The sequence below is a fragment of the Cygnus atratus genome, chromosome 5 (genome assembly GCF_013377495.2).
Source record: "Cygnus atratus isolate AKBS03 ecotype Queensland, Australia chromosome 5, CAtr_DNAZoo_HiC_assembly, whole genome shotgun sequence".
NCBI classification, from domain to species: domain Eukaryota; kingdom Metazoa; phylum Chordata; class Aves; order Anseriformes; family Anatidae; genus Cygnus; species Cygnus atratus.
Window position 1 is genome coordinate 20,285,001 of NC_066366.1, and position 20,000 is coordinate 20,305,000.

Below are 20,000 nucleotides of genomic sequence, written 5' to 3' on the forward strand. Positions count from 1 at the left end.
AACAAGCTGAAATGCAGAGTAATTCTTAAGCAATGGAGATAGGATACTTCAGGTTTCAGGTATTTGATTTTTAGGCTACAGACAAATGCTTTTACAGATTCTCTTAAGTTCTACTGTTATTTACCACTAGCCCACGTTGTCATGCTCTCAGAATGTGAACATTTCTAATACAACAGGTTATGTCTGGCAGCAGAGAAGAGTCAGGCAGGGATAACACTGACAGGATAGGCTAATAGCTCTTTTAAACCGGAGGTAAATGTTATCACTCTGCAAAGGTGCACAGTGAGCATACTGCAGGTTAAAAAAAAAAAATCCTTCTATAATATACTTAGAGACTTTTTAAAGTTTTGTTCCTTTTGGTTCAATGTGGTTAATGTTTTTGATTTCTCCTTTCTCTTATTACATCTTGTTTCACACCTTTTGGTTGGCAAACAGATACCCACAGTGATATCCACAGGCAGGAAGCAAGCTGCAAGTCTGCATCTCAACGGCAAATCCCTGCCAATTATGTTAAAACTAATTGTAAATCTCTTTCCTGTAAAATCATAACCCTAGCTGAAAATAATCCACACCCCAAATAGAACATGGGTTAGACTTTAAAATACACTTTTGCCCAAGGTTAAATTTAATGTCTTGTCTGCATGCATTCCCACAAAATAAATTGTTCAATTGCAGCAAGCAGTTTTAGTTTGCTTCATCTAAATTCTAAAAGTGAAGTTCATACACCTTTACTAAAATCATCAGTGAAAATGAGTACTAAATTGTACTCCACACAGCATTACACTTCCAGGAGCCACATCGTCCTACAGTAACTATTTCATTCATCTGGTATTGTTACAGAGTATAAATCAGGATTCATAAATGATCAGTTTGTATCCTTTGGGAGGGAGGGATTACATGTAAATAATCCCTTTAATGTACGCATCGCCTCTAAGCATTTCACACAGCAATAAATTGGTAAACTGAATTTGAGCAATTAAGAAATTAAATGAAACTAATAAAATGTGTATTTTAATATTTCTCGATGGTTATTTGGGGATTAGTGAAAATGAAAACAGCCACTCTCCTTCTGTATGAAGGTAAACTGTAGGACTTTGATAAACTGCCAGCTTTTCACTCCTGTATTTCAATCAAAACCCCTCTTTTGATATACTTTAGCATATCTTTCATTCCACATTTGTATTATTAACTACATTAAACTATGAAGTCCAAGCACCCATTTCAAATAGAAATATTTATATATCCCATCATGATGGCAACAAAAAACCTACCTCAGGTCATGCTATATATAAAATTATTAACCCTGAGCATTTGAGAAGGGAAAGGCACCATGGCAAGGGGAGCTTTGCTCCACTCCTCTGCACTCCACACCCATCTGCTCCCACCTCCCTGGATAAAAAACATGGTTCAAGGGCAGCTTAGGCATCAGTGAAACAAGAAAGCAGGCGAACAGGAATAAACTGCTCTAATAGCAGAAATATGGAATTGTATGGGGTTTTTAGTGTAGGACACTGACAAGACACAAACCCTGAATATCTTTACTCATCTTTTGGACACAGGCTAGATGCACTGACCTGAGGAGCTAATGGGGAAGCAAAATGAGGGAAATTACAGCATACTATCTATGGCAAGTACTTTATAAGGAGCAATGGCAAGGTTCATAATCACTGTTACCAAGTCAATGGAAACAGAATTCAGGTTTCTTGAATTGGAATTTTGCATGCATTTTATTTAGGCAATTTACACACACAGACAAAAAGGCTTTTTTTTTTTTTTTTGAATAATCTTATTGTTATTCATTTGTTCATTCATTATTGTTACAAGATGTTGCAAATAAACCTGCATGTTTTCAGGGTATGGACAGATTAATGACACCAGTGTTGTAAACATGAAAGATGAAACAAAAATGCAATTATATTTTCCTTTTCTGCATACGAGGCTATCAGAATAGTTATGATCTAATTTGTTCTTACTGCCAGTCTTCAGCTGAACTCAAGATCATTCAAAACAATGCTATGACCTAGCTATACCATGGACTAGTATGGCAATAACAAAAAAAACAAAAACAAAAAAGAATCCCTAAGAAAATCACTGCAATGTTTGGTTACAAAAATAGAGAGTATATAGCCACTTAATGCCCAGAAACAGCAGTTTAATAGCATGCTTCATTTCAGGCTGTAGCCTAACTAATGCAGGCTTTAAAAAGAAATATCAGACTTTGAGAAGACCCCATATAATTGCATAGGTTTGGTCTTAATATTAGCCAATTTAGTCTTCCTCTGATAAACAGTTCTGGGTTTAACAAAACATTGCACATGAGGTGCAGACTGAGGATATTTTTTCTCCCTTCAAATAAATATATTTTGTACTCATTGGAAGTTGGTTCAGTAGCACTCGTTGAATTTTAGCCTTCTATTTGCTGCTGAGAGAGCAGCCTTTTCAGTGTTTTACAACTCAACAAAACACTAGGCATGAGCTTAACATTAAACTTGGGCTGCAGTTTCCTCACGGTAAATGGGATGCAAATGAACATTTGGTTGTTTTGCTTAATGCGGACGATCTCTGTGCCTCTGAACTGTTCTGTTGCCAGCTGCCACTTACAATTGAGAAAGAGATGTCAGTTTTATAGAATATGGATTGGATCTTTTAAAATTAATCTGAGCAAAAAGAAAACAGTTCATTGGGAAGAGGAAATATGCCTGATAATGCCACCTCTGGAAGCTTCTTGGATGGGTGGAAGAAAATGGGAGAAAAGCCCAATGTACTCTAGTTGACAGTGCAGCCACATAGCTGCTTTTTTTTTTTTTTTTTACTTTCATAATAATTTATAAAAACACAGCAAAATGAACAGCACTGAGCAGCTTGTGTTCCTATCATAACATATAACCTCTCAGTACTTCATGTACAATAATACCTCCATGAAAATCAGGCTGTATTACTTCTGCTTCTTTGTACAACACTTTGCATGACTAAGAGCAGCAAGTGACAACATGTTCTCCAGTAACTGAGATTGATTATTGGTGCTTCAGCACATCCATAATCATGATGCATGCAGCACAGAGAGATGGAATTATTTTCATACACTACCTTGATTGGTAGAAAAGACTTTTTTTCTAAGTGAACTGAATATGTATAGGATGTGTGCAATATCCTCTAGAGGAATGAGTATTGTGCTAGCTGTCAAAAGGTCTCAGCTATACTACTGACATGCATGGTTCTGAGTCATGCATGTTGACTGCATTGCTACTGTCCAGTCAGTGGTCAGTACTAAAAAGACCCTACATTTACCAGTGGTTACCACTCTCTAGTACCTGAGATACTTGGTTTGATGTTAGCAACAGTGAGAAAATGAAATAAGCATGAGAATTGACTGTGATTCATGGTGGAAAGCATGGACATGATGAGTCTGGATTTTATATTTTACAGCTGTTAGACCATACTGACTTCAAAGGAGGTGCTGCAGGTTGTTACTAATGCAGTGGCTGCAGAGTGTGGACCTCTGTGTCTGCTTAGAGCAACAGGAAACAGCACACATTCTCTACCAGATAGACTGGCTCAGCAATTTTTTTCTTTTCTTTTACAGCATGGTAGACAATTTTTTTTTTAACGTTGTTTCTAAAAGTCTCAAAGGACTTCATATTTTAAAGAAGTCTCTGTTATACCATAAAATACTTGAAGTTACAAAAATATCAGAGATATTAGCATTTCATATTGGGTAACTTTGAATTTGGTGAATAATGTAACTATTTTTAAGTGCAGGTGACTTTTCTAAATCAGAATCATCAAGGATTAATTTGCCTTTTCTAACAGGCATGTCAGTAATCTTTGCTATTCTCCCTGTACTGAGCAATACTGTCTAACTGTGATATTATAGCAACAACAAAAGGGAGTGCTGCAGTAAATCTTATTTGATTAAATAGATAAACAGTACTTTAGGTTGTGGAAGTGGACAGTGCACTGTAAATTCCTTAATGATTAAGGAGTAATTAACATGTGAATAAATACATTTTCAAGTGAAACTTGGTGACAAATAGCTCAGCAACAGAAAAAGAAGTAATATACCAACATCATATTGAATTTTTCTGTATTGGAATTAATATACCAAATTGTGGATTGTTGAATACACGTTTACATTACCTATGTTCAGGTTATTTCATGCTTCTCTAGATACTAAGCTCCACATAACCCAATAAGAAAGATTAGAGAGGAAGTATGCAGTACAATATGACCACACTTTACTATAATTTATAAGGCAATACACCAATAGGAGAGTGAAATACAATGCAATGTGGTATCGCAATTAGAATAGGTTTTCTATTGGACTAATGGGCATTATAGCTCCCTCTTCATAACTTTTACATATCACAAGATTATACCGAATATAGAACTGTTCTGGCAGAAACACTGCAATCTTTCCCATCTATCTTACTTTAAATTTTAGCTTGTGTGTCTCAAGGAAAGACACAGAAATTGAAAGCCCTTCCAAATAAAGGTTTGTATATACTAGTAGAAGGAGAAAGGAAAACTTTTCCAGTAGTGAACAGGAAAGAATAAAGTAAAGAACAGGAAAGAATAAAAGTATTTGAATTACTTTACACACACATATACACACACAGCAGCACGTAACTCATTTAGCATAGGTTACCAAAAAAAAAAAATCCATGAAATTACAGCAATTTTCATTAAACTGTTGACATCAGTGGAGGCACTTTCAATCTAGTCCAATGTGGGAATACAGAATGAGATTCAAATTTACCTTTCAGGAAACATTATAAGGAAAGTCTTTGCAGTGTCTCCCCAAAGGCCAGGGTCAACTTTTCAAAAGCAGCCTTTGATTCTGGATGCTCAGCCTGAGACAACTCTTTTGAAAATTTTGCCATGGATGTAAAATCCTTAATCCCTTTATGTTAGGCAGCTATCAACTAGAGAATTTTCCTATTGGGATGGGGTGGGGGCCTGTTGCCTTCTACAGCTGACATAAAGTGGCACCTAGTCCATCAGGAGCAAGACAGCTAACACTGGTAGTAAACACATCTTTGGACACCTGCTTTTGCTCAGCTCTGCTCCCATTTTCTCTCATACCTTTGTTTTTATTTTCTCTACATCTTCTACAGAGATGGCCCACGGCAGTTCTTTGCAACCATGTATAACCTGAGAATGAAGGAATTAAAGTTCTTTGTACAAGCTTCTGTGACCCTGTGCCAGACTGGAAGGGGAGCCCTTCCAATGTCCCAAGGATCCTGAAGTCTAAACCCTGAGTGAGACCATCGTTTTGCAGGAGGAGGCCTCTAAATTAAGGTAGATGCTCTGATAGCTTCTGTCTTTACAAGTATAACAGGATGTATTTGATCAGGTACATAAAAGAAAATTGAGGTACTGGCACTATGCTAAAAGTTAAATTTTCACAGCTTTCTCAAACTACCTTCTAAAACACATTTGCACTTTCCAAAACAGAGTAACAGAAGTAAAGATTCTGCAGTTCCTTAAGGAAAGGGGAAAGATTTCTCATTCACTTTTCCTTAGCCACTGTGGAAATTATTCCTAGAACTCCTATCTTTTTTTTGTTCGCTTGTTTAAAAGATTATCGTTGCATTTCAAGCCAGCCCATTCTCTTTCTCAAGTCTTCTTTTCTTCCCATCACTAATTCTCTTTCCTTCTGTCTCTTTTTGTGTCCCTCCAGAAAATAACATCCTTTTTCTTGCTACCCAGAACTGGAGGTCACTCTAAGTTTGAAAGCCACGAAATATAGATGGATGCAGGAAGTGAAAAATATTACTACATTCAAATATAACAGCTGAAAGGCAAGAGCAAAATATAACTGCCAAGATGTTTAGCTTCAGTTTCATGGTAGATGAGGAAGAATGGAAATTAAGAGCAAACAGAAAAGCAAAGCATTAAATTGCAGAGAAAGGCAGGAATATACATGTTGCAAAGAGTTAGATGTTTGTGAATAAACACAGACTTCTTAAAAACGATTAGCCACACAGAACACTTAGGTATTAGATTAATACTTTCCATATTCGGATTATTACAGGATTGATAAGTATGGGTAAATTGGGAAATGCTAAGTGCTCTGGCTGTCATTGTTGCCACTTTCGTGCAGCCATCTAGCATTTCAGTTGTGTATTTTTAATCCTTTCAGTTGGTTTATATTGGTCATAGCTCTGAAACATCCCCTTCTGTGAGTACTCATATATATATATATATATCTGATGGAATGCGGAGAGAAGATCCAGTACCTTGGCATGTCTTGTGGGCACACTGTATCCTGACAAATTTAACACAAGATTCACATTTCATATGCCTCTCCTTCTAATCACAGCATTAACATTAAATCATGAGACTCCACATTAAGATTTACTGATCCTGGTTTTGGCTCTTTGTCAAGGCATACTGATATTACTTGAGTTTTCAAACTGGATACCATGTTCACTCCAACATTACCGTATTGTCAGCAATCAGGAAGTCCTTTCCAAACATTCTGGAGCATCCTTTTCTCATCAGAACACTTGTCCTGAGCTACAGTCACAATGTTTGGAAATGGAAAGTACCTGTTTGGCTTCTGCTGTAGAATAAATTTCCTTCCTCCTTCAAAAAATCCTTTATTCTTATGGAGGGAGTAAATCTAGCCTAGTTCTCCATTTGTTTTCCAGCAGCAAAATGAATGACCTTGCTTTAATTACATTTACAGTAAAAATACAGCATTTACAGTATTTGAGGAAAGTGACTTTGGTTGTTTTATTTATGAATATCGATTTCTGCATAAAGATAATATTTCTGCTGTACTCTTACTTTTTTGGTAAACAAGCATAGCAGACACTGCATAAAATACTGCTGAGGGTATAACAAGGACCTCATCGTACCATTTAGCAACACATTGCCAACACGAATGAGAACGTTCTCTCTGAGGGTTAGTTTTTACTCACATTGATGTCTACAAGAGTTTTATCATCAGAAATCAGCAGGCTTTCAATCACGGTTTTTAGCAGTAAGCTTTGGAGTTCTAAACTCACTGTAAGCATTGAGAAAAAAAATCCTCCAAAACTTATTGACATGCCAGAGCTGTGACTCCTACTCCTTTCTTTTTGACCACTTTCAGGTGCTTCAAGTGTTTTGCTTTGCATTTCTATAAATACTAAAAATATTATGCTTGCCTTTTTCTTCTTTTTTAGATGTTAAGTCCTCAGTGTTTCTCCAAAGAGCAAGAACAGCTAGAGACCAGCAGTATATTATCTGCCCCAACACTATACCTGAAAGAAGCATTCCAAGGGTAGATACAGTATTTTGCTCCTGTGGTTTGCAGCTGCCAATGAGATGCTAATGAGTGCTATATGTGCTGTTTTTCCTCTATCATTTATATCTGCCCACTAGAAACAGAATGGAAATCACTGATAATACATAAACTAATTCCTCAACCCTCACCATCCACAGCCACACCCATACATTTCCCTTAAACACAAAGAAGCAAGAAAGACCCACAGGGATTTTAATTTGACCAGTTTTACACATTCTAAGAAAAATGTTGCACATATTAGTTTTGCCTTTCCTAAGGAGTAGCCCAAATTGAATAGAATCAAGGTTAATTATGGAGCTAAATCAAGTTACTTTTTTTTTTTTTGGGTTGGGGGTGGAATGTGGGAATGTGCAAGAGATAAAGTAGGCAAAAATCTCAAACTGCAAATAAATAAATCAAGCAGAGATACAGAGTCCAAGGTGCATGGTTGGCTTTGACTTAAATGGAAAACAATATATGAGCCTTTCATATTCAAAGCACTTTGTAGAGCAACTGGACTAAATACTGCAACTGTATTCAAATGTGGCGTCTATTAGGCATTCAGAAATAGCTCAAATATTGCCTTGCATAGTGGGTCTTCTTCAGATAGGAAATGTTTCCCAGGGCTCTTTTTTATTGTATTGTATCGTACTTATTTGCCACGTAATTCTCTGTCAGAATGCCCTGGGAACAAACTGCCCAAACAGAAATGAAAAACATGGGCCTCAGTTTTGTCTTTTCTAACATTGGCACTGGGTTGAACTGTCTCACTGGTTTACAGTGTATTTATATTTGTAAATATACGGTACAACAGTATGCATATCTAATTCTGTTGCAGTTCTGAAGCCAATTTATCCTGATCATCAATGTAAACAAACAAACAAACAAACAAACCTGTTTGGAATAAGTTTTATCAAATACTCTACAAATTATTATATATTGGTTTGGTTTGGATAAGAAAAAAGTAGATCCATCTGCTGTGCCATCAATTAAAGGAAGGAGATCTGCAAATGTGACGCAGTTGCTTGCTTCTTACTAAATACTCAACTTTTTGAGACTCACTCAATGACCTGGGAAGGTGTATATTGTCCCAACTCTGACATTTCTGCTTGGCAGCCATGTTATTTTATTAGCATATAGTGTCAGCAAACTGGATGTGTTGCTTTTTTCATTTTCATCCGATATCCACTGTATTTATTATGACTGCAGTACCTTACTATTTAGAGTACCGACTTGACCTAGTGAGAAAAAAGAAAGGAAAGCACAAAGCAGCAAGACATTAGTAAGTATCTGCAGAAAGTCTTGGGATGTTGGAAATTGCCCAGTGCACACAGAGTTGATGTGAGACACATCACTAGTAGTGACAATGCTGCACTTATTTCATCTGGTTCACTAGCTCATTTTCTAATTTCTGTCAGCAAATATATGATGAGTCTTAGTAGTTTACCACACCCTTTCACTTAGCTTGAAAAAACTACAGAAAATCAAAATTACTACTAGAAAAAGATGAAAACTTATCAAATGTAAAATTAGATTAAGAGTCAATCAAAATCCAACTGTGAATTTATCATTTCAATGAATTTCAATGAATGGTTTAAAATCTGTTCGAAATCTATTTGAAAATGAATATGTAATAATACAGACATATCTCTTTTTCAAAGCTAGTATTGTCAGATGTATTCTGTGCATTATAATTCATGAACAGGGTAGATGACTATTTGAGAAGTATTAAAATGAGCTGACTTTTCAATACAAGTGTCTTGACAATAAGTTTTTCTATTCTTGGCAATTCAGAAATGTAGACAATTGTGCTAGAAAAATAATATGTATTGTAATATTCATTGTACAGTAGTAGTATAGTAAGTGGCAATTCTGGACATTACAAGAGACACAAGGATTATTTTCTGTGATTGCACAGAGAATACTTGGATTTCTTGTGAAGCTTTTGCATTGGAAATGAGATTCATCAGTCTGAACAGGGCAGGGTTAGAGCCCTTAGCAACATGCTTATTTTGTAGAAGGTCACTCAATAATAACTTCCTCTGCCCTCCAAGCTTATTAAGACTGACTGGCATATATTAATGAAAACACCTGATTCTCCAACCATAAAACCCAGACAAAGACTTTATTTTAATATTAAGGAAGGAACCCTTAATTAGCAGGGTTTCAAAAATGTCAGCTTCTTCTATTAGCTGTTCTGGTCCATCAAAGCCATAATCCCTACTGTCAAATTTCATCACATGATAGACAGTTTGCTGGCTATCTTTTTTTTTTTTTTTTAACTGATCATACTGACTGAAGCTTTTTATTTTGCCATCACATTTAACAAGGTTGCGTGCATTTCATCGTTACATTGCTGATTTTATTCCTTTCAAAGTCTGCATGTGTCAGCTAAAAGAAGAAAAAATCTGAGGAAACATAAAATATTACATATTGATACACAGACATATAATTAAAGACTTTTTGGGAGAGTTCTCACTCATAATATTGATTCTTTTCTACGGCATGCAAATGTACTTCTGTGAAAACACGAATAAAAAACACCGTTCACAGATGAATTTCCATTTCAGGCATGTTAAGAGAAAAAAAAGAACAAATGCTTGAAACATTTTGAAGACCTTTGAAGATACACTTTCTTTAGGATTAACCCACAATACACTTGCACGCTACATGAAATTTGTTCAAGAACATATTGCTTGCACTGCCCTTCAAATGAGAGAGATTGTGTCAAATTTTACTGGAATAAACATATCAATTTTAAAAAGAATTTATATTCTAACTTCATTCAGCATTTTGATGTTTATTAAACATTCACATTCATGGAAAACCCAATCTATTTCTTTTGTTTAAAAATAAGCAAATGGAAGGTTACTACCTTGTCACAGACTTTTAAACCTTCCCATCTAAACTGTCTCAAACACTGTTTGTGGATTTGATAAAGCTATATTCCCCAAACCAGCACACAACTATTTAGCTCATCTATGTAAGTCTTGCCTTCTTTTACAAGAAAAATAAAAGGCATAGAGAATTTGTGAGATAAAAATGCTGAAAGACAAAGTATACTCCCATGGTCTTTTCATGCCTAGTTTTTTCTTTAAAACTTTCCTTTAAAATTTTTAGCTTTCTTTCTTAATAATTTATGCACCACTGTGCATATTATAAATGATACAGTAAAATGAAGGACCCTTGGTGTTGAAGATATAACTGAATCCAGGTAAGAAGAAAGGAATTCCCAGTATTCTGGAAGAAGAAAATTTCTGGCATGGAAGAATATGGGCAACATTGGTATTCCAAAGCAGGAGAGAAGTGGTCTAAAAGAGAAGAGCAAGTTAGAAATAACAAATGAGACATGCAGAATTTCTTTTCTGTTTCGAGTGACATATGGGCAAGAACTCCAGAAAGAAGTGATCGAAATACAAGCACAAGACTCAGTAAGAACTGAAATACTCAGAGAACCTGAGACTCAGAATTATGCCTACGGAAATCTTCAGAAGAGATGAGAGGGAAATGATGGAACTAGAGCAGAACTCAGAGAAGCATCAGCAGAACAGAGGGAAAATAAGAGCAAATAAAGAAGATACAGAGCGAGCAATCAAGGATATGACCCCTGAGAAACAGAACTGCAAAAACAAAGGAAGAAAGTGGAGATTCTGGAAGAGAATGATAAATGTAACACAGACAATAAATTCAATAAAACAAGAATAGCAAAAGATATATGTGTCTTCATTAACTGATTCACTAGCTATACCTTGGATGTGTAACTCAGTAGATATTTAGTGAAAATTAATATCCTTCCTACCTCACAAAAGTAATTCCAGTTTTTCATGCTGTGGAATTCTTCCCACAGCTAACAATTGAATAAACCTATATATGTTAATTTAGGACCCTTCTAACACTCTCTTTTTGAGGTAAAAAAATCAAATACAATCTGACTGTATCTGTCAAATAGTTAGTAAATATAATCTGAACTAACTAAGGAAACATTATTAAGTGTTGTATTTATTTTATCAGTTTAACCTTACTTGGCTGCTTCCTGAGTGCCCATGTCTGTTACAAGTGTCAAGTGTATGTCCTAGCTGAATTTACAGCTAGTCACTCCATCCTTTTTAATGGCTTTAAGTGACTGTCAGCATTTACTTGTACGTTTTTTGTTTGTCTCCATTTAATTAATTAATTTAGAAATGAAACCCACTACTTAGAATGGTAGAGTTCCTCGTGTTTTCCCTGAGGTATCTAAGAAGTGGAGCAACAGTGAATGGCAACAAAATAGTAAGGCCAACACATGAAGTGCAGTCCTTTCTCCATCAACATTTGCAATACCTACTAACTAAAAAATAGTAAAATGTGAGTAAAAGAAAACTAAACTATCTTCAGGCTGAGAGCAATCTTCACCTCATGAGGTACAAGACAACTAACCTAAGTTTTTAAAACTGTCCTCTAATTATCTCTAACTAAAAGTTACTGTACAATTAAAACATCCATGAACATCATAGTTGGGACATCACTGTAGAGTAAAATGCATACATGTTCTCTACCCAAAGCATTTGTAACAAGTGAGAATATATTTTTTAAGCTCTTCCCTTTGTCTCATTCATTACATTTATTCATATTTTTATATATGAATCATAGAATCATATAACCATTAAGGTTGGAAGAGACCTTCAAGATCATCCGGTCCAACCATCACCCTACCTAAATACCAGCATTTCAGTCTAATAATTAGGTGAACTGGAAGTCCAGGTTCATAATTTTTTGACTACGAATTGCTGTGTTCACTTGTCACAGTTCAGATAACTCTACAAAGCCTCATATTCCCTTCATGTTAAGGGCTATAATGCTATTTTCTTAACCCATGTGTGTATTCTGAGGATTAATTAAATGATGGTAAGTGCATAAGAACATGAGAAATGCACTACTGAGTCAGATGAGCAGCTCACCTAGCCCAGGGTTCTCTCTCTAGCTGTGGTAGCAGGAGCTGCTATCATGTGAAGTGTGCGAGAGTGGTGATGTTCTGCCACTGCTTCCGTGATACTCATAGCTGTTGCATGGCAGAGTACATCCCTGTCTATTCCCTTTAGCCTTTGTTTATAGGCCTCTTGTCTATGAATCTGTCTAATCCATTTTTGCACAAGTGGACATTACCTGCACCCACAACCTCTCATGATGATAAATTCTAAAAGATCTGATAAAAAACATTTTACTACTTACTATCCGTCTGATAAAAAACATTTACTTTTACCTACTTTAAACTGGTCACTTCACAGACTCAGTGAGTGCTTCCTACTTACAGTATTGTAGGATTTTGTGAATAACAGGCCTGTCTCAACTGTCTCAATCCATCAACCTTTTGACTTTGTAAACTATAATCATAACATACCATTCATTTTCTCCTTTCTAATCTGATTTTTTTTTTCATTATTTTTTTTAAACCAGTGTAATGCTACAATATCCCCACTGGGATGCAAGGAACAGAACTGCTCATAGTACTCTAGACACCAAGGTTTTATGAAATGGCAGAATGATGCCTTCTGTGTTGGCCTCAATAGCCTTTCTCATGATGCTCGAGATTTTGGCTGCTACTGCACTTTCAGTTGATGACTTTGGAGAATCACCCATCGTGACTTCCAGATCTCTTTCCTGAGTTGTAACTACTGCTCTAATTAAACACATTAACAGTGTTTTCTCCATGGTCAGTATCAACAGAGCCACCTGTGATCCAAATGGCAGAAAGAAGAACAGAATGGCATTACAAATAGTCTGTGTCATCATTTGGGTATGACAATGTCTTAAGCCTCACGAGTTCTGTAGCCATGCTTTTAATATCTTCCCTGAAAACTGTATGGTGTTGCTTAGCTGTTGGAATCCAGACAGTGTTATCATTCACTAACATGGTAAATTCTGTGCTTGACTGGCACTTCCTAGGATTTCATTCAGCATAATGTTAGCATTTTATTGTAAATTGTTGCAAATCATATTGTGTGTATAATATTATCTTATTGTAAATTAGATGTAGTCAGAATGGTGTATTTATGGATTAATGGTACTTAGACAATGCAAAGGACAACAATGCCAAGTTAGGAATAGTAGGGAGAAAAAGATAAAAGAGCAAAAGGATAGCATAAGATGCAGGCAAATGAATATAACTGAATTTTTCAGTAGCTATGAATCATGGTGAGAAATTCCAGCTTGTCTTCTTTGGAGCGATATACTTTTGTGGGCTGGAATGGTCAGTTTTTCTACCGACAGGCAGGAGAATTCAAAACTCTTCAGCTGGAAAAGAATATTATATTAATTGACTGAAAGTCAGACTGCTGGCAAGGTAAACAGTATTATTTTTGTACGTAGTGTGTACAATTAATACTACTGTATAAAATTTGTGCTGCAAATAAAGCTGTGAATTTTCCCTGCCAAAAAGAGAGTAATATTAAGTCTTCAGGACTTGTGTCTTGGGAAAGGATGCAAAATGAATATGACAGAGAGAAAAGAAAAAATATAGTGCTTTAAAGAAATGGTAAATCACTGAATTTAAGAGGTAGGAGATTAGATTCAATGAGTTCAGTATGACATTTTGTTCTGTGCTTTTTCTATTACTGTAGGAAAGAACTAAAAGGAAGCTAAACGAGATCTTGATGTAAATATCTAATTAGCCTTTTGCGATTCAAAAATTGCCCATAAACCATACTTTTCTATGTGTACAGTCTCTACTTAATGTATGATACAATTCTTACATTTCAGACTTTATAGGATGTACAGATTGCATTGACTGTAGTAGATGGTATGTAGCCAAAAATATTAAATATATTGCTAAGGATACACAAGTCTTCAATTTCCCTTTTCAAAGGTAGTTTATATTTTAAAATTCTCTGCAAAATGCTCTTCACTAAATTTAAAAACTCCCATGTAAATATTTTTTACACTGACTTTAGAAAAACTCACTTTCAAAAGAAAAGTAACAAACTCTGTACAATACAAGTATAGTCCTATCTATGATGTAATTCTTTTTCCAACACATAAGGCTCTCCTAATGGATTTTTGGAATGTTTGGAAGACACACATACAGAGAGACCGCTTTGAAGTTGAGTTCGTGTACAAAATTATCTTCATCTGCATTGCTATCAATTAAATTGCCATCAGTACTGCACACACCTTTGGCAGGGTTCCAAGCTCCAAAGAGGTTGGATTGAATCGCAGTCCCAGAAATAAGGGTCACACTAGCTCTCACCTTTGCAGTACTGATAGAGGACTTATATAAATCACTTGATATATAAATATTTATTTATCAACAGTTGGTTAGTCAACAGCATGGTGTGGTCTGCACATATTTCATAAAGCAGATGGTTTACATTTTCTGAACTCAAGGCAAAAGTCAACACTATGTGAGGCTCACTATTTAAAATTTTTTGACTACTGATATGCCATAATTGTCGGAGAGTCCACAAAAAAATGGGTCATCTCCAAACTATTTTTGGGGCTGTTCTTACTTTTTTTATAATCAACTGAAGGAAAATGAACTGCCTAGTAGCTCGCCACACAGACATATTGTGGTCTACCCAAAATTCAAGAGAACTTTGTAAGCATTATGTTGTCTGTGACAGCTTCACAAAACTACCACAATTTCACTTTTTCTTTGTGTCTGTAATGGTTCTCCATTATCCTGATAAGTGGGCGGCCATTTCATTTCTCGCTGTATTGATAGAGCTGTGAAGGAGAATTACATTTCAACACTTATGTAACAGAGATTAATTGATTGATTAGATTATTAATTAAAGTTTCCATTAAATGCTCTTTTTAAAAAGCACAGGATTGTGGATCCCCAGGGTTTTTCTAACCCTTGAAATCATAAACAAGAGAATGCATAACTAAACATTGTATCTTATCTTGTGAAGAATAATTAAACCAGTAGTTACAATGCTATGAAGGAAAATATTTTTCCTTCCAAAATACTCTTTTTTTTTTTTTTTCTTCAGTCCTCAGGAAACAGAAAGAGATTTTTGGGTGCCTCCCACTGCAATAGAGGAACGACCACCAAAAATAGCCTAGTTTACACATAAACATATGTGTATATATGTATACCTGTTTGCGTGCATGCATGAATCTCTGCATGGGTTTGTATGCTCCTCATTTTTAAGAAAAGGAAAAGGAGTAAAAACATGACTTAAGTTGTTTCAGATTTGAACTGATGTGGTCTACCTAGAACTTCTAGCCACATAATGTTTCGGAGATCTGTGGAAAAATAAAAACAGCAAGTGGCCTTTTAGGTAACCCATAATTAAAAGCAATTTTGAGCTGTCTTTTCAGGGAAGCTACCCAGGGGAAGTATTTGCTACCTGTTTGACCTTCACGATTGTGAGTCCTTGGCAGTGTCAGCGACCCTCTGAACTGAATTCAAAACTAATCTCTAACAGAAAAAGAGAAACAGAATTCATGCAAATCATATTAATTCCAACATTTCCCCAGTGAGCTGGGTATAAACTACAGCCTAATTAAATATTTTTTAACGATGTGAGTAATTTTTGCCAAGGGGCGGATTCAGGGGAAAATTTAATATGAGATCACAAAAGCTGTTCCCAGCGTTGATTCTGTAAATTAATGACTATCTGCCTTATGATAAAAACATGCTGCCAAGAATGAAAATGAAGTCAGCAAAGCTTGCTCTATTTGTCTAACAACCAAATATACAGAATGCAAAACTTTAAAGGGTATGGAAAATTTCCATTGTCTGTATGATCTATTCTTGATAAAGATGCATGACACTGACAGCATAAAGCTGCTCTGTATTATACAAAACTATCAGCTCTTACTAGTTAGCACTAATATAGTGGTAGCCGATGTTATGAACTTTAGTTAGCCAGTGCCAAGCACCAACATCAAGACCGTGAGAGATATTTATTTACGTGAGGGTAGAGGAATGTGCTGCGATCATTTCACAAACTGTCTATCTGTAAGACACACTGAAGGCTGCACAATTTCTCAGGGTTGCTCACAACTATCCATCCATCTTCCCAAACACTTAAAAAGACCTTATCACTGAAGTATCTGGGCACCAATCTTAAGTGCTTGTCAGAAAGAAAATCTCATTAAACCAATGTTATTAGTGCTTTCAAATAATAAATGCACAAACATTAAAACTATGATCAAGAAAAACTGTATAAAGAGGCAGGAATTACTGATGCATCAGTCTAGCCAGCTTTTTATCATCATTTGGAAATTAAACAGTAAGCATTATGTGACTGAGATGCTGCTTTACAAAGTGTAGTATTAGATCAGATATTGAAGGTATTCAAATGCAAAATCCTCTGGTTAACCAATAAAAGACTCCTTGCTCTTTGTTCTTCTCATGCTAACCTAACTTGTAATAAGAGAGACCGTCAACACCAAGGAGTTGCAAAGCATCATCAGATGACAAGTGAGTAGGACTTCAGTAGCACCCTGGTCAAGAGGCCAGCCCACTGTATGGACTTTGCAGCCTTTTTTATTTAAATTTCTGCCAGTGCTGGCCACTGAGACTGAATTTACAGCTTTTCAATTAGAAGGTCATTCTGTGCTAACTAGCATGCCATTGCCTCATTATAATCATAAAATTAGTGAGAAAAGACTAGCATGAATAATATGAAGGAGACAATCTGAAAGGTGAAGAGGTGCTATTTCCTTGTTTTATTAGAGATGGGAATAAATTTTGCTGTTTAGAAACAAGTATTTTGCTTATAGTGCACGATTCTCTTAGGAAAGAAATACTTTACAATTTTTCTCTACTTCAGAATAAATAAATTAGTAATTTTCTCTAAATTAATCTTAACAGATGAAAGGAAAGTTTACAACTACTGAACATTGTAGCTTAGACAGCTTTATATGCTGAGAAATGTATGTATGAGACTAAGCATCAAAGCACTGCAATAGGACTGCTAGATTTCTCAATTTGACTTTCATCAAATTACCTCTTTTTGTAAATATAATTACTTTATTTAAAGGCTTTGAAATAATAACAATAACCCAGAAAATCAGTTAATATCAAATATATCTTAGGGTATCAATTTGCTATTTGAAATCTGAGAATGTCGTTACACATTCACATTCGGTAAGCCTGTGAATACATTGCAAATTATTTGTCATTGCTGCACAGAACTTTAAATACACAAAGGAAGAGGACTATTGTAATCCTCCCCAAAACACCGGGAGAAAACTACTCAATCTATCGTATTCCAGCCAGAGAACATATGGTCTTCTACACAGCCGTGGAGCTACATAGCATGCACAAGTAGAGAAACAACACAAAAATGTGATACACATCAGGATTATAAAAATGTTCAAAACACAGTTTAAATATATATTCTACTTAATTAAAGCCAGAGAATTCTCTTAGGCACTGTTTCAGTCTGTAAAGCACAGATCATCCTTAAGGGAAAATTAGTATTTTTTTACTGAGAACAGGTATTAAGTCGTAAGCCACTAAACAGGAAAAGTAAGGTAGAGGGCATGACATAATTTTTAGAGGGAATATTTAGAGATTATAGTGAAACTTACAATTTAATGCCAACCATTCTCTGTGGTTACCTGCTAAGTTCAGTCCACATCGCAATTCTCCAAGAACTTTGCTCCTTTCTAGATGAACTCTCCCTGTACCCAGCAGACCCTGATGAACACACACATCCAGCTAGCAGCAGCCCTGACCTGCTGTTCTGGCTGACCTCCTTGTGAAGTTTAAAGAGATGCTCTGTCACCCAAATTGAAAGGTTGAGGCCTTTTGCTAAAGTAGTCCAACTGAACATGTTTCTTGTTATGCTGTTACCTGTTTTATTTGGCAAAAATGGAGACAGACATTAAGAGGTTTTATTGTACGTGTGAAATAATCAGAGGCTTATCTGTGACTTTTCCTAGATCACAAAAGAAAGTTGGAGCAGAACATGAAATTCAAGCTCCCCAGCCCTTCACCACTGAATCTCCTTTTCTGGCTAAGTAACCACAAGAGGAAGGGAAACAAAAAGGAAGAATAATCATTTATTTCCTGTACATATTGAATAGGATTCTTATGAAGACTTTCAGACTGGAACAGCACAAGAAATGGGAGTTGATGATGTTAATGTACAGAGGAGTAGAAAGAAACCTTGCGGTGTCTATCTACAGTTTTCATATTATGCAGCTGTAGCTGAGAGATACTGTGATAAAAGCATTCCAATATTTACTGCTCTGTGCATTGCAAATCCCAAAATCTATCTTTAAATAGACAGGAACTTGATAAAAACAATAAAAAACATTTAAAAGACTAGTGTAAGTTAGGCACCTATGTACCTTTGAGAATCTGCAATTGAATTACTGAGATGAGTTTAAAGCCTTGTGTAACTAAACATACACAGCAGATAATTTTTGGTTTTGCAGTTCATTTTGTGGATGGAAAAGTACACACGTATAACTTCAAAGAGGTAAGATAAATCAGGCCTAAGTTCTTTGGGAATATTAACTCTAGAACAAATAGTTTGGCCAAATAACTAATAAAATAAGGTATGAAACAAAAGGAAAATATATTTGGGTACAGAGAGCACAAAATTGAAACTGTGCATAAAGTCCTATTTAATGATTCTCTTAAAACCTGGAAATTCAGAGAAAAGTTTATCTCAACTGATCGTTTGTACCTTTAATTTCTGGATGGCTATTATTTTTTATCATATTATTCATAGCTATGTGAACTACTAACCTTTTGCAGGGTTTCCAACTTGCATAACTTAACCGTGAGACTTGCAGTAACTGTCTTTTCCTTATGGTCCTAGACTCTGGAATTACATGAATAGTACAGAATTTCAACTTTCCTCTAAAGACGGAGGAAGTTGCTAGCCCATGTTGCAAAGGAAAACTGAACTGAAAAAAAAAAAAAGTTTACACTTCTGATGCTTAAGGTGAGCCTTTTTTTTTTTTTCTTTTTTCCCTAACTCATTATCTTTTAATGCTTCAAGATATTGACTTCCCTTTGGCATCAGCTCTGTTTTGTTTAGATTTTGAAGGGCTTGATCCACTACTTACTGATGTTAAGAGATGTAATTTTTTGATTTTCTTAGATCTTGAATTACATCCACAGACCACAGTACAATGAGGATGATAATTTTAATGGAATTTTGTTCCATAGCAAAGCCTTAAAGACAGCTTATGCTGTCAGATTCTTGCAACTAATCAACATTTGTTAGATTTTTTGCATGCAAGGCAGAATATTTCTGCGAAGTGTCTGGAGCCTTCTACTTTCAGTTTGTTTATGAAATGGGATTTTGAAACATTACCAGCAGACTTCTTGATACACCAGAGTGTAATGCTGCAGTGTCTAGGAAGCATAAAAAGCCTTTTTAAAGATTCAAAGCTGAGCTGTACTCTATTGCATTGCGGCTGTAGATTTCACTCTCGATTCTAGACACCAACCTCTTTTCCCTTATCCATTGTTTATTAGGCAGAGTTTGGCTTCTGGATGGGTGGGTAAAATCTACAGCAGTTGTAGTAACAAGCAGTCTCAAACCCTGAATATTTAAACAGGGTTTTGCACATTCTACTAAATGCAGCCATTTATTCTGGTTAATAAAAGAGTGTGCTACCTGATATGTTTCTTCTTCAAGAAGAAACTCTACTTACCGCTGTTTCAGTAATCATTACACATGCTTTCACCTTAACTAGTAAGATATACATCTATTTTGTTAAACCTTACATAAAAAATGGATATATTCATATTCGCAGTAGTGTCCTCTAATGCATA

General features: G+C 35.6%; 1 protein-coding gene across 5 annotated transcripts in view; it reads right to left on the reverse strand.

Moving 5' to 3' along the window:
- The window catches only part of NPAS3 (neuronal PAS domain protein 3), a 624,784-nt gene that overhangs the window by 106,469 nt on the left and 498,315 nt on the right, over positions 1-20,000 (reverse strand). The window lies entirely within an intron of this gene.